Source organism: Manis pentadactyla, chromosome 10 (assembly GCF_030020395.1).
Source record: "Manis pentadactyla isolate mManPen7 chromosome 10, mManPen7.hap1, whole genome shotgun sequence".
NCBI lineage: Eukaryota > Metazoa > Chordata > Mammalia > Pholidota > Manidae > Manis > Manis pentadactyla.
This window is the reverse complement of record NC_080028.1, coordinates 120,243,394-120,256,225: the sequence shown is the minus strand read 5'-3', so window position 1 is coordinate 120,256,225 and position 12,832 is coordinate 120,243,394. Positions and strand designations below refer to the sequence as shown.

The following is a 12,832-nucleotide window of genomic DNA, read 5'->3' as shown; positions in this document are numbered from 1 at the left end:
GCAGGAGAGCGGCCGAGGCTTTGGAGGCGGTGCGGTCTCAAGCCTGGCCACGTGGGGACAGCGTGGTGCCCATTCTGTCCCTCCTCTTAGGAGGGTTTTATGTGGTCCTTCGTTTGTTCCCGTGTTTTAAGTGGTGTTAGGGTTGTCTGTCTCCACAGACAGCAGTATAGAAACCGCTCTGTTATAATCCTGTCCTTCGCATACCAAAGTGAACGGTACACGTGGAGTGAGAAAGCAAATAGATGCAACGTCAGAGTCCCACACCCCTCCCTCCGCCCTCCCGGAGGACTGAACGTTGACGGCCGGCCACTGACAGCAATACTCACAGAGCTATGAAGAAGTGAATTGTCTGGTACTGCCAGGAGGGGAGGCCAGCCCGGCTGAAATACGCTATGACCATGGCCAGGAGATACTGAGGGAGAGGAGAACGCCACAGGAGAGCGGTCACATCCCAGAAGAAGAAGGACGGAGGGGTGAGGGAGGGGGAGGCTGGGGGCAGACCCCGCCCGTGCGGGGAGAGGGACTTTAGGATGCTCCTGGATGGCAGGCTTTGCCGGTGTGACGCCGGGTATCTAGGACAGCTGCCATCAGAAGGGTCTTTGATAAGCTGGCACAAAGGGGAGTCCCCAGGGCTGAGGCGACAAGGGACTTGCCAGTCACAACCAAAGGGGCGGACCCCAGGGGAGTGGGGGTGGGGGCAGGGCTGCCCATTCACACGCAAGGAGCCTCCAGGCCCCGCAAAGGGCAGTGTGGACAAGGCACCGAGTTGGAGAGGGAGGCGAGACTGTGGGTTCAGAAGGCATCCCTCCAGCCCCCCAGGGTAGATGCTGGAGAGAGAACACATGTCAGTGGACAAAGTTACCTTGTCAGATACCCTCAGATTTTTGTCCCAGGCCAGGAATCTTTTAACAACAGGGTCCCCTGGGAAGAGAGGCACAGGTTAGACGGACAGCCGGAGCAGGGCTGAGCAGTGAGCAGCCGTGCCTCCTGACGGGACCTTTCGGGGTGGGGAGGCCGAGGTGCACTCATTGGGCCAGAAAGATGGTGCCAGCCTTCTTTGGTGGCTGGGGGTGCGGGGGCAGGTGTCAGTAGGTGATGTGCACAGGTCTGATCCTACAGAAGGTGGTGCTCCATCACCGTGCAGGAAGGCATCGTCTCCCTTGACGGTCACATCAGCGCGCCCAATGGCCTGTCAGCACCCCGCACGCTGACGGAGGCATTTAGATATGAAAGCCTCAGGGGTGCAGTGGAAGCAGAGCTTTCGTGTGCCGAGTGCAGACTGCTTCTGCCTCTGGCCTAATCCTCCCTCATTTCTAAGTGTTCCCGGAGGAGTCCTCTGGGAGCAGAGAGGTCACCAACTGGCAGGGAATTCTTTTCCATTGGAAAAGCATAGTCGCTGGAAGTTTCTCTCAAGGGGAATGGGCTCAGGGATCCCCCTACCAAGCAGCCTTTTGAAGGCCTCGTGGTGCTCGGGCAGCACTGGGGACACCCGCCGTCGCTTCAGCCTCATCTTGAGGCCGCACAGCATGTCCGGGACCCAGGCGTCCTCCTCGCCCTGGGCTGCCTCCTCCGACTCCTCCTGGAGAGCGGCCGACCTCGCCCGCTTCCCACGCCGGCCGGAGTCCGCTGGCATTGGGCTGCTGTGTGCCTGGGCTGCTGGGCAAAGAAACCAGGCGACAGCGTCCAGCTGTTGTCTTTGGGATTCGTCCCTCGGTCCCCGTGTCCCCTCCCACTCCACTCCAACTACCCCCAAAAGACAAGCTGCCCCCAGTGTCTCTGCTGTCGCAGACCGTGGCCGCCTCCCCAGCCATCTCTCCATCCTTCTCCTTTACTGGCAGCCATTTCTAAGTGACCCCGGAGGAGTCCTCTGGGAGCAGAGAGGTCACCAACTGGCAGGGAATTCTTTTCCATTGGAAAAGCATAGTCGCTGGAAGTTTCTCTCAAGGGGAATGGGCTCAGGGTTCCCCCTACCAAGCAGCCTTTTGAAGGCCTCGTGGTGCTCGGGCAGCACCGGGGACACCCGCCGTTGCTTCAGCCTCATCTTGAGGCCGCACAGCCTGTCCACGACCCAGGCTTCCGCCTTGCCCGGGGCTGCCTCCTCCTCCGACTCCTCCTGGAGAGCGGCCGACCTCTCCCGCTTCCCGCGCCGGCCGCAGCCCTCTGGCAGAGGGCTGCTGTGTGCCTGGGCTGCTGGGCAAAGAAACCAGGCGACAGCGTCCAGCTGTTGTCTTTGGGATTCATCCCTTGGGGTCCCTGATTCCCCTCCCACACCACTCCAAGTACCCCCAAAAGACAAGCTGCCCCCAGTGCCTCTGCTGTCGCAGACCGTGGCCTTGTCCCCACGCCTACACCCTCGCCCTCCAGTCCCTGGCCTTCTGAGTCTCTCCTTCCTGCGCACAAGGCCCCCCTGGGTAGGCCTTCCTGCCGTCGGCACCCCCTCCTCAAGCCCCTCGTCCCTCCGCTGCCTCACCTGGCGGCCCTGATCTTTCTGCCCCCAGCATCACCTCCGGCGGGTGCCCGGAGGGGCCGGGCCGGGGCCTCTGGCTCACGGCCTGGGAACTCGGTGGAACGCTGGCCATGATTTGTCCCCAACTCCTGCCCTCTCCGGGACCAGACCCTGTCCAAACTCCTCCTGTGGATTCTCACTGAACGTGAGCCCGTTATCCCTACTCCAGGCTGAGGAGACGCTAGGAGTGGAGAAAGCTCTGCGAAGATGCTTCTGGCTACCTGTGCTGCCAAGCACCTGCCAACCAGGAGGGTCGGAACCCTCGTGAGGTCATAGGTTGCTGCAACCTAGCAACCAGTTTGAAGGAAAAACAGGCAACTGCCAGTCCAATCCGAACAGGGGCAAACAATGTCTCCTGCCACTGGCCCAAGGTCTGACCATCCGCCAAGATGATCCTCGAGCCGTCCAGGTCACCTTTCAGCCCTCCCCCCCAGATGACGTGTCCTCTCCACTCTCCACTTGACACACGGGTGGACTCTCGCCCTCTGTCACGTTCTCCTACAGAGCATGTCTAGTGAGTGGCTAGGAAATTCAGGGTAAGCAGAAACAGTCAGCCCTACAAGAGTGACGTAGGTATGTAAGAAAGATCCCAGGTACATTGACTTGGACTCAAAAGTTAACTTTAAAGCACTTGGCAGAACAGAGCTCTTGTGCTCAGTGTTCACTGACACTAGGTTCAGGATTCTGTACAGAGGGACGCATCCTCACCCCTCAGGCACCTCTGAGCCCAAGAGAACATTTTGAGGACCCGGAATCAGAGACTGTGGTATCCGTGCTCACGCCCACTTCAAATGGTGCCTACAATTTCAGCAAGTGTATGGATTTCCCAGAGCCTGCCCCTCAATGCCAATGAAGAAAGTCTATTCTCTGTATAAAACTTCTGATCGTGTGTATCAGCTTGAGCCAGATGTGTCACCATCTCTTGTGTATCCTATGAATAAAATGTCACATGCACAAAAAGACTTAGTGGGAAAACGTCCAATTCAGGACACAGGAGGATGTTTTGTGAAGGTGGGGGCGCACGCGGGCACAGACGCAGCCCGGACATCAGCCACTTGAAGGCCTGCCGTAAGCCAGGCGGCTCCCCCTGAGCTCCAGGCCTCTACTTTTCACCCGGGCATCTGAATCTCGTGTTTTCTTTTTCAGTATTTACTGTGGTAAAATAACATAAAATTTACCACTTGAGCCATTTTTGAGGGGATAGTTCTGCGGCACTGAGCACTTTGAAATTTTGCAGCCGCCCCCTACTGTCCCATCTCCAAATCGACACTGCGCACCCGTTAAAGACCACCTGCCCAGTCTAGTCTCCCTTCCGGTCCCTGGCAACCACCATCCTCCCCTCTGTCTCTATGGCTTTGGCTCTTCTGGGTCCCTCATTTAAGTGGAATGCTACAAAAGTGGTGTGTGCGTGTATGCGGCTTATTTCATTCAGCACACAATTGTGGACAGCTTTCCTAATGACAACCCTGAATTCATCGCAATGTGTGGCTTCTTCTTGGTGCCTATGTAAGCCAAGGGCCTGCTGCCTAAGGAAAACTTGGTGCATGTGATTTTTCCAGACACCAAAACACTGTGATCCAAGTTGTGGTTTGTGTATTTCGCCTTGCAGTTCCTCCGGTTTTTTGATTCATGTTTATTGTTAGGTATGTAAACACTGAAGACTGTTGTATCCTCTTGGTTAATTAACCACTTTGTCGTTGAGAAATGGCCTGTTTTGTCCCTGTTAGTATTCTGACATGGACTTTCTCTGGCATTTATAGAGCCTCCCCAGACTTCTTTGGGCATGCTGAATCTTTTTCCATCCTTTTACTTTTTAGTTTGCATCTTTCTCTTTAAAGTGATTTTCTTTTTTTAATGTTTAAGGATATTATTTATTTCTTCTTAGGTAATTATTTTTTATTGAAGGGTAGTTGACACACAGTATTACATTAGTTTCAGGTGTACAACACAGTGATTCAACATTTCTATACATGATAATTCTAGGCACCAGCTATCACCATACCAAGTTGTTACAATATTTTGACTATATTCCTTATGCTATACATTACATCCCGGTTACTTATTTATTTTTTTGTGTGAGGGCATCTCTCATATTTATTGATCAAATGGTCGTTAACAACAATAAAATTCTGTATAGGGGAGTCAATGCTCAATGCACAATCATTAATCCACCCCAAGCCTAATTTTCGTCAGTCTGCAGTCTTCTGAAGCATAACGAACAAGTTCTTACATGCAGAACAAATTCTTACATAGTGAATAAGCTACATGGTGAACATTACAAGGGCAGTCATAAAGTGATTTTCTTGTAGACAGCATGTGATTCGGTCTTTCCTTTTTATCCAGTCTGACCATTTGTGCCTGTTAACTGGGGTGTTGAGACCGCTTCCATCTGACACAATTATTGGTGTAAGTGGGTAGCTTGTGGTCTGTTGTCTTTGCTGTCTGTCCCGTCTTCTTTGTTTCCTTTTTGTTCTCTGTCTTCCTTCCTTCCAGTGCATTGCATTTCTGTGATTCCATTTTGTAACCTTTGTTGGGTTGTTGGCTATGACACCGTCATTTTAAGGGGTGCTTTAAGGTTTATACTATACACCTTTAGTTTATCATAGTTTTTCTTCAAGTGATCTGTCATTTCACTAGACTATAAGGAGCTCACAGTTCCCTCCAGCTCTCCCCTCTTGGTCTTTGCCGTGTTGTTGCACTTTACTCTCACAGTAGTACCGATCCCACAAATTGTTATTTGTAGTTAAATACTCCGTTAACCTTTTAAGAGACTTAACTAATAAGACAAAATACGTAGTTCCTGTTTCTTTTACTTTCATTCCTTTGTATAGATCCAGATTTTTATGTGCTCTCCTATTCGTTCTGCATGAAGGACTTTTTGGTGACATTTCTTGTAGTTAATGAAGAACCTTTCAGCTCTCATAGGTCTGAAAATGTCTGCATTTTGCCTTCCCTTTTAGAAGGATCTTTGCTGTTTTTTCCTCCTGTACTTTAAGTATATTCCTCGCTTACACACACATTATTTCCAAGAGCAATTCAAGGTCATCGTCATCTTTTCCTCCGTATGCCACATATTTTGTTTTCTTCTTCTTCTCACTGCTTTAAAATGTTCTCACTATCACCGGTCGTAGGTGATGTGCTTGATTCGTCTTGGCTGCGTTTCCCTCGTGTGTCTGTGCTTGGGGGTCATGCAACTTGTTGGATCTGTGTGTTGACGGTTTCCTTCACCTTTGGGGAAAGTTTGACCGTGTGTCTTCAGATGTTCCCTGTGCTTCCCCCAGCCTCCCTCCAGGGATCCTCATTCCCTGTGTATTCCACAGCTTGACACTGTCCCACAGCTGACCGATGCCCTTCTTTCCCTTTAATCTCTCTCTCTGGCTGCTTCATCTGGAAGTGCTTCCACTGCCGTGTCTTCACGTTCACAGATCCTTTTTCTGGCAGTGCTGTTATTCTAACCCAGTGTAATTTCCATCTTAAGATGCTGTGTCTTTTCTGTAGAAGTTCTGTTTGAATTTCATTTTCTATCTTCCCTGTCTGTACTCTTTTTTTTTTTTTTTTTTACCAGAAAGAATATGATTATAAGCTGTTTTAATGTTCTCTGCTCATTGTAACATCTGTTTCTTTTCAGGCCCGTTTCAGTTGATTATTTTCCTGACGGGTTGTGCTTCCCTACATTTTCCCCCCCCGTTTCTCAACCCCTTCTCCCCACCTGTGTCTGGGTGCTCCCGCGCTGCTGCCTTTCTGGAAACTCTCAGGGCAGGGGCTGTAGGGCTCACCCTGTTTATTTCCTGTCTCATGGGTTACTGTCCTTCACTGCCCGTCGATCAGTGTCTTGAAGACCATTGCTGTGCATATGTTCTCTTGTGTTTTTTTCTGGGGTTCCATCCAGGTAGGGTGTTAAATGCAGTCTGTGTTCATCTCGGCTGAAAGCAGGAGTCCTAATACCTATGTTTTGACTCACTGTTAGAAAGGAAGCCTACATCAAGGTTCTAGGGAAATTCACCAATTTTTTTGGTCGTGTTGAATTTTTTACATTTCGATCACTGATCCAATTGGAGTTTGTTTATTTTTTCTATTAAGGTATCACTGATATGCAGTCTCATGCTCAAGTTTCACATGAGCCACTTTATGCTTACTACGTCCCCCCTGTTATCAAGTCTCCACCACATAACCCCATTGCAGTCACTGTCCCATCAGCATAGTAAGATGCTGTAGCATCAATACTTGTCTTCTCTCTGCTAGCCTTCCTTCTCCGTGCACCCCCTATGTTACGTGTGTTAGTCGTAATGCCCCTTAATCCCCTTATTCCTCCATTCCCACCCACCCTTCCCAGTCCCTTTCCCCTTGGAACTGTTAGTCCATTCTTTAGTTCTATGAGTCTGCTGCTGATTTGTTCCTTCCGTCTTTGCTTTGTATTCATACTCCACAGATGAGTGAAATCATTTGGTACTTGTCTTTCTCCGCCTGGCTTATTTCACTGAGCATAATACCCTCCAGCTCCATCCATGTGGATATAAATGGTAGGATTTGTTTTCTTCTTATGCCCGAATGAATAATATTCCCTTGTATATATGTACCACATCTTCTTTATCCATTCATCTAGTGATGGACACTTAGGTTGCTTCCATTTCTCGGCTATTGTCAATAGTGCTATGATAAACAAAGGGATGCATATGCCTTTTCCAAACTGGGCTGCTGCATTCTTAGGGTACATTCCTAGGAGTGGAGTTCTGGGGTCAAATGGTATTTCTATTTTGAGTTTTTTGAGGAACCTCCATACTGCTTTCCACAATGTCTGAACTAATTTACATTCCCCCCAGCAGTGTTAGGAGGGTTCCCCTTTTTCCCCATCCTCGCCAGCATGTGTTGTTGTTTGTCTTTTGGATGGTGATACCTGATTTTGGTTTTAATTTGCGTTTCTCTGATGATTAGCGATGTGGAGCATCTGTTCATGGGCCTGTTGGCCTTCTGAATTTCTTGTTTGGAGAAGTGTGTTTTCAGACCCTCTACCCATTTTTTGGTTGGATTATTTGCTTTTTGTTTGTTGAGGTGTGTGAGCTCTTTCTATATTTTGATTGTCAACCCCTTATGGGATATGTCATTTATGAATATATTCTCCTACAGTGCAATATGACTTTTTGTTCTATTGGTGGTGTCCTTTGCTGTACAGAAGCTTTTCAGCTTGATGTAGTCCCACTTGTTCATTTTTGCTTTTGTTTCCCTTGCCGGGGAGGTATGTTCATTAAGAGGTTGCTCATGTTTATGTCCAAGAGATTTCTGCCTATGTATTTTTCTAAGAGTATTATGATTTCCTGACTTATATTCAGGTCTTTGATTCATTTCGAATTTTACTTTGTGTAGGTTTACACAATGATCCAGTTTCCCTCTCTTACATGTAGGTGTCCAGTTTTGCCTACACCAGGTGTGGAAGAGGCTGTCATTTCCCCATTGTATATCCATGGCTCCTTTATCATACATTAATGACCATACATGTTTGGGTTAATATCTGAACTCTCTATTCTGTTCCACTGGTCTATGGGTCTGCTCTTGTGCCAGTACCAAATTGTCCTGATTACTGTGGCTTTGTAGTATGGCTTGAAGGTGGGAAGCGAGATCCCCCCTGCTTTGTTCTTCCTTCTCTGAATTGCTGTGGCAATTCTCGGTCTTCTGTGGTTCCCTATGACTTTTAGAACTATTCGTTCCAGTTTGTTGAAGAATGCTGTATTTCGATAGGGATGGTTCAGGGACCTGGATTGTGTGTCAAGTTCTCGGGGGTTGTCTCGTCGGGTAAAACTACAGTTATCCCAGACGTAGTCATAGACAAGGTCCAAGCTTTCCCCACCCCCCTACCACTGTGGCAGTCAGTCGTACAAGAGTTTTTGGATGTTTTGGGCTCCTGGAGGGTGTTTATCCCGCACTTGGCACAAATTCTGAAGGCCTCATACCAGTCGGTACAAAAGGGCATCAGGTGGGACCGTGATGAGACCTGTGCAGCTGTGTTCACTGCTACTAAGGAAGCAGTCAAGGCCATTATAGTCCTTGAGTGTAATGGATTCATGAAGGCCCTGGGAGCTAGATGTTCATGTAAATGGAGATGGTTGTGGATGGGGCCTTTGGCAGTGGCTTGAGTGGACATGCCTACCTGTTGGATTCTGGTCACAATATGGAAAGGAGCAGAGATCTAGTATCCGTTAACAGAGGAGCGACTGGCTTCTGTGTGTCACGCCTTGCTGGCTATGGAGCCCATCACCAGAACAGCTCCAACCAAGGTAATAACCACGTATCCCATCGCGGGTTGGATGCGAGACTTGACCCAAAGCCAGGGAGTGGCATAGCACATACGCCTCCACTGGCCAAATGGGGGCGCAAACTTGAAGCAGCACAGCACCATCTCTGATACCCCCTTGAGTGTAGATCTTCGATGCTTATTTGGGCAAGTTACGTATATGTGTGAAAAGCAAGAATAACTTGTACTGGAGCCATTGATAGGCGAGAGTCCTTATCAGCAGGGAAAAGCCCCTATAGCTGCGGATGCTTGGTATACAGACAGCTCCTCTCATGGGCAGTCCCCGAAGTGGAGGGCTGTGACTTTCCGTCCTAGGACTAAGACAATATGTGTGTTAGAGGACGGAGAGGGATAGAGCATTCAGTGGACTGAGTCACGGGCAGTATGGCTCCCGATCACCCAGGATGATCACACCCTCCCCTCTATTTGTGTGCACTGACAGCTTGGCTGTGTGCCGGGCTTGACCTTGTTGCTGCCGACGTGGTGCCATGCCAATTGGATGGTTGGTCACTGGCCCCTTTGGGGGCAAGTGCTGTAGCAAGACCTATGGGCCTTAGTCAGACTAAGACTGTTACTGTATATCATGTGTCTGGCCATTTGCCTTTGGCATCACCAGTGAGTGATGAAGCAGACACATTATCGGCCCACATGTGTTGGCGGGATGGAAAGCCTCCCTCTGCTGTAGCCCAATGTTTGTGTCCGCGTTTGTTGCACATAGTGCAAAAGACAATGTGGGCTGTTGTAATGAAGACAGTTCTGTACTTGCACAAGAACAGACCCATAGACCAATGGGACAGACTACGGAGCCCTGATATGAACCCACCCATATATGGTCAATTAATATACACTAAAGGAGCCATGGATATACAATGGGGAAATGAAAGCCTCTCCAACAGCTGATGTTGGCACAAGTGTACAGCTACTCGCAAGAGAGTGTTACTGGATTATTCTTTAACCCCATACACAAAAGTAAACTTGAAATGGATTAAAGACTTGAATGTAAATCATGAAACCATAAAACTCTTCGAAGACAACATAGGCAAACATCTCCTGAACATCAGGATGAGCATCTTCTTCCTGAACGCATCTCCTCGAGCAAGGGAAACAAAAGCAAAAATGAACTCACGGGACTACATCAAACTAAAAAGTTGCTGTATGGGAAAGGACACCATCAACAGAACAAAAAGGCATCCTACAGTATGGGAGAATATATTTGTAAATGACATATCCGACAAGGGGTTAACATCCAAAATATATAAAAAACTTACACACCTCCACACCCAAAAAGCAAATAACCCAATTAAGAAATGGGCAGAGGATATGAAGAGACAGTTCTCCAAAGAAGGAATTCAGATGGCCAACAGACACATGAAAAGATGCTCCACATCACTAATCATTAGGGAAATGCAAATCCAAACTGCAATGAGATATCACCTCACAGCAGTAAGGATGGCCAGCATCAAAAAGTCTAAGAACAACAAATTCCGGCAAGAATGCGGAGAAAGGGGAACCCTCCTACACTGCTGGTGGGAATGTGAGCCCTCCTACACTGCTGGTGGGAATGTAAGCTAGTTCAACCGTTGTGTAAAGCAATCTGTAGGTTCCTCAAAAAACTAAAAATAGAAATACCATTTGACCCAGATTCCCACTCCTTGGAATTTACCCAAAGAATACAACTTCTCAGATTCAGAAAGACATATGCACCCCTATGTTTATCACGTCACTTTTTACAGTAGCCAAGATACAGAAGCAACCTAAGTGTCCATCAGTAGATGAATGGACAAAGAAGATGTGATACATATACACAATGGAATACTATTCGGCCATAAGAAAGAAACAAATCCTACCATTTGGAACAACATGGATCGAGCTGGAGGACATTATGCTCAGTGAAACAAGGCAGGCGGAGAAAGACAAACGCCCAATGATTTCCCTCATTTGTGAAGTATAACAATGAAGCAAAATTGAAGGAACAAAGTAGCAGCAGAATCGGAGACTCCAAGAAGGAACCAGTGGTTACCAAAGGGGGAGGGGTGTGGAAGGGCAGGTGGGGAGCGAGGGAGAAGGGGATTGAGGGGTATTATGTTTAGTACACATGGTGTGGGGTATCACGGGGAGAACAGTGTAGCACAGAGAAGGCACATAGTGGATCTGTGGCATCTTACTACACTGATGCTCAGTGACTACATTGGGGCCTGAGTGGGGACTTGATAATATGGGTAAATGTAGTAACGACATTGTTTTTTCATGTGAAACGTTCATTAAGAGTGTATATCAATCATACCTTAATAAAAATACATTTTAAAAAAAGACAAATATATTCTCCCATACTGTAGGAAGTCTTTTTGTTCTGTTGATGGTGTCCTTTCCCATACAGCAACTTTTTAGTTTGATGTAGTCCCATGAGTTCATTTTTGCTTTTGTTTCCCTTGCTCGAGGTGTAGGCCGTTGGTGGGGCTTTCCATTGACCTTTGAAGAAGTCAGCAGACCCCAGAAGGAGTGCCTGTGGGATTATGATGGGGATTATGTTGAATCCACAGCCGTTACAGGAAGAACCGTCTTCCAACTGAATCTTCGAATACGTGAACACATCACCTCTCTTCATTTATTCAAGTCTTCCTTCATTTATTCGGTAATGTTTTTTTATTTTTTATGAAGGTATCATTGGTATTCAGTGTTATGAAGGATTCACATGACCGCCATGGTGGTCACTAGATTCACCCATATTACCAAGTCCCCCCATCCACCATTGCAGTCACTGTCCGTCAGTGTAGTAAGATGCTGTGGAGTCACTGTCTTCTCTGTGCTGTACTGCCTTCCCCATGACCCCCCTCCATTATGTGTGCTAATCATAACGCCCTTTAACCCTTCCCCCTCTCCCCACCACCCCCTTTCTCAGTATGTTTTGTCGTTTTCACTGAAGTATCCCAGCGGTCCCCTCCGCATCCCCTACAGCTGAGGGAACGTTTCCCTCCCTCCGTGCTGGATGCAGCGTCCTCTCCCTAGCAACAAGGTTCCCGCCGTAGAGCGAGCGGCTCTAGGTCTGAGGAACGTGCTGTCGTAAAGCCGCGAGTGTCGTAAGCCAGGTGCGGTGCGGAGAGGCGCAGGACGTGGCTGGAGCATGGGGGCGTCTGCAGGAGGAGCAGACGGACGGCCCAGGTGTGGGCGCGGAAAGCCGACGAGCCGGCGGGTGCAGCAACGGTGAGTAGCGGAGGGGACCGGGGAACGGCGGCGTCAGGGGAAGCCGGGCAGCCGGGGCGGCCAGAGCAGGGCCGGCCAAGGGGATGGGAGCGCTCTCTGCCCGCCTCCGCTGCCGCAGCTGCCGGAGCCGCGCCGCGGCCGCTCCGCTCCGCTCTCCCTGAGGCGTCGAGCCCCTCCCCTGGTCTCTCTCCGGCTGGCCGCTCCTGCCGCCGCTGCCGCCCCCCGGGACGGTTCGCCGCCGCCGCCGCCTCCCCGGCGCTGGGCGGGCGTCCGGGACGCGGCCGGCCAGTTCTCTGGTCTGGGCGGAGCGGGTTTTGCCCACTGTTCAGCCCCTCCGTGCCGGGCCGGGCTGCGGGCTGCGGGCTGCATGTCAGCGCGCGGGTCCCGGCGGAGCGCGCCGCGGTCGGACCGGGCTGCGCCGGCGGCGGTGAGGTTGGGACCGGCCGGCGAGGCGCGCCCGCGGATGGGGGGGCGGCGGGACGGAGGCGCGGGGCCCTCAGCGGTCCCGCTCCTCGGGTCCCGGCTGGCCACGGCGAGGCGAGCCCCGGGACTGCGGTCCACGCTCCGTGGGGAGCTGGCGCGGCGGCCGGGCCCTCCGGGCACGAGCGGGCACCCACTTGCCGCCGTGGGAGACCTGGAGCTGGCGGCGAGCTGGGCGGCAGGTGCCTTTGCGGAGTTGTTACCCGGTGTCAGGGACGGGGAAGCACCACAGACAGATCCCCTCGCCCGGGAGAGCTGCTTTTCCGCGCCAGGATGGGGCTCTGCGTGGACGCCTTTTTTTCTCTTTGGTGTTTTCTGGGAAGTTGTTATCCGGCCGGAGTCGCGGAGCGCTGCTCCCG

General features: G+C 50.4%; 1 protein-coding gene and 1 long non-coding RNA gene across 2 annotated transcripts in view; one reads left to right on the top strand and one right to left on the bottom strand.

Annotated features, from left to right (window-relative positions):
- The window catches only part of LOC118929734 (uncharacterized), a 289,885-nt gene that overhangs the window by 163,264 nt on the left and 113,789 nt on the right, over positions 1–12,832 (bottom strand).
- LOC130679201 (uncharacterized) overlaps positions 1–12,832 on the top strand; it is a 138,377-nt gene that overhangs the window by 105,779 nt on the left and 19,766 nt on the right. Inside the window, exons 12-13 of the long non-coding RNA XR_008992279.1 lie at positions 11,237–11,424; positions 11,748–11,993. This is a non-coding gene — a long non-coding RNA (uncharacterized LOC130679201). The remainder of the gene's footprint in view (positions 1–11,236; positions 11,425–11,747; positions 11,994–12,832) is intronic.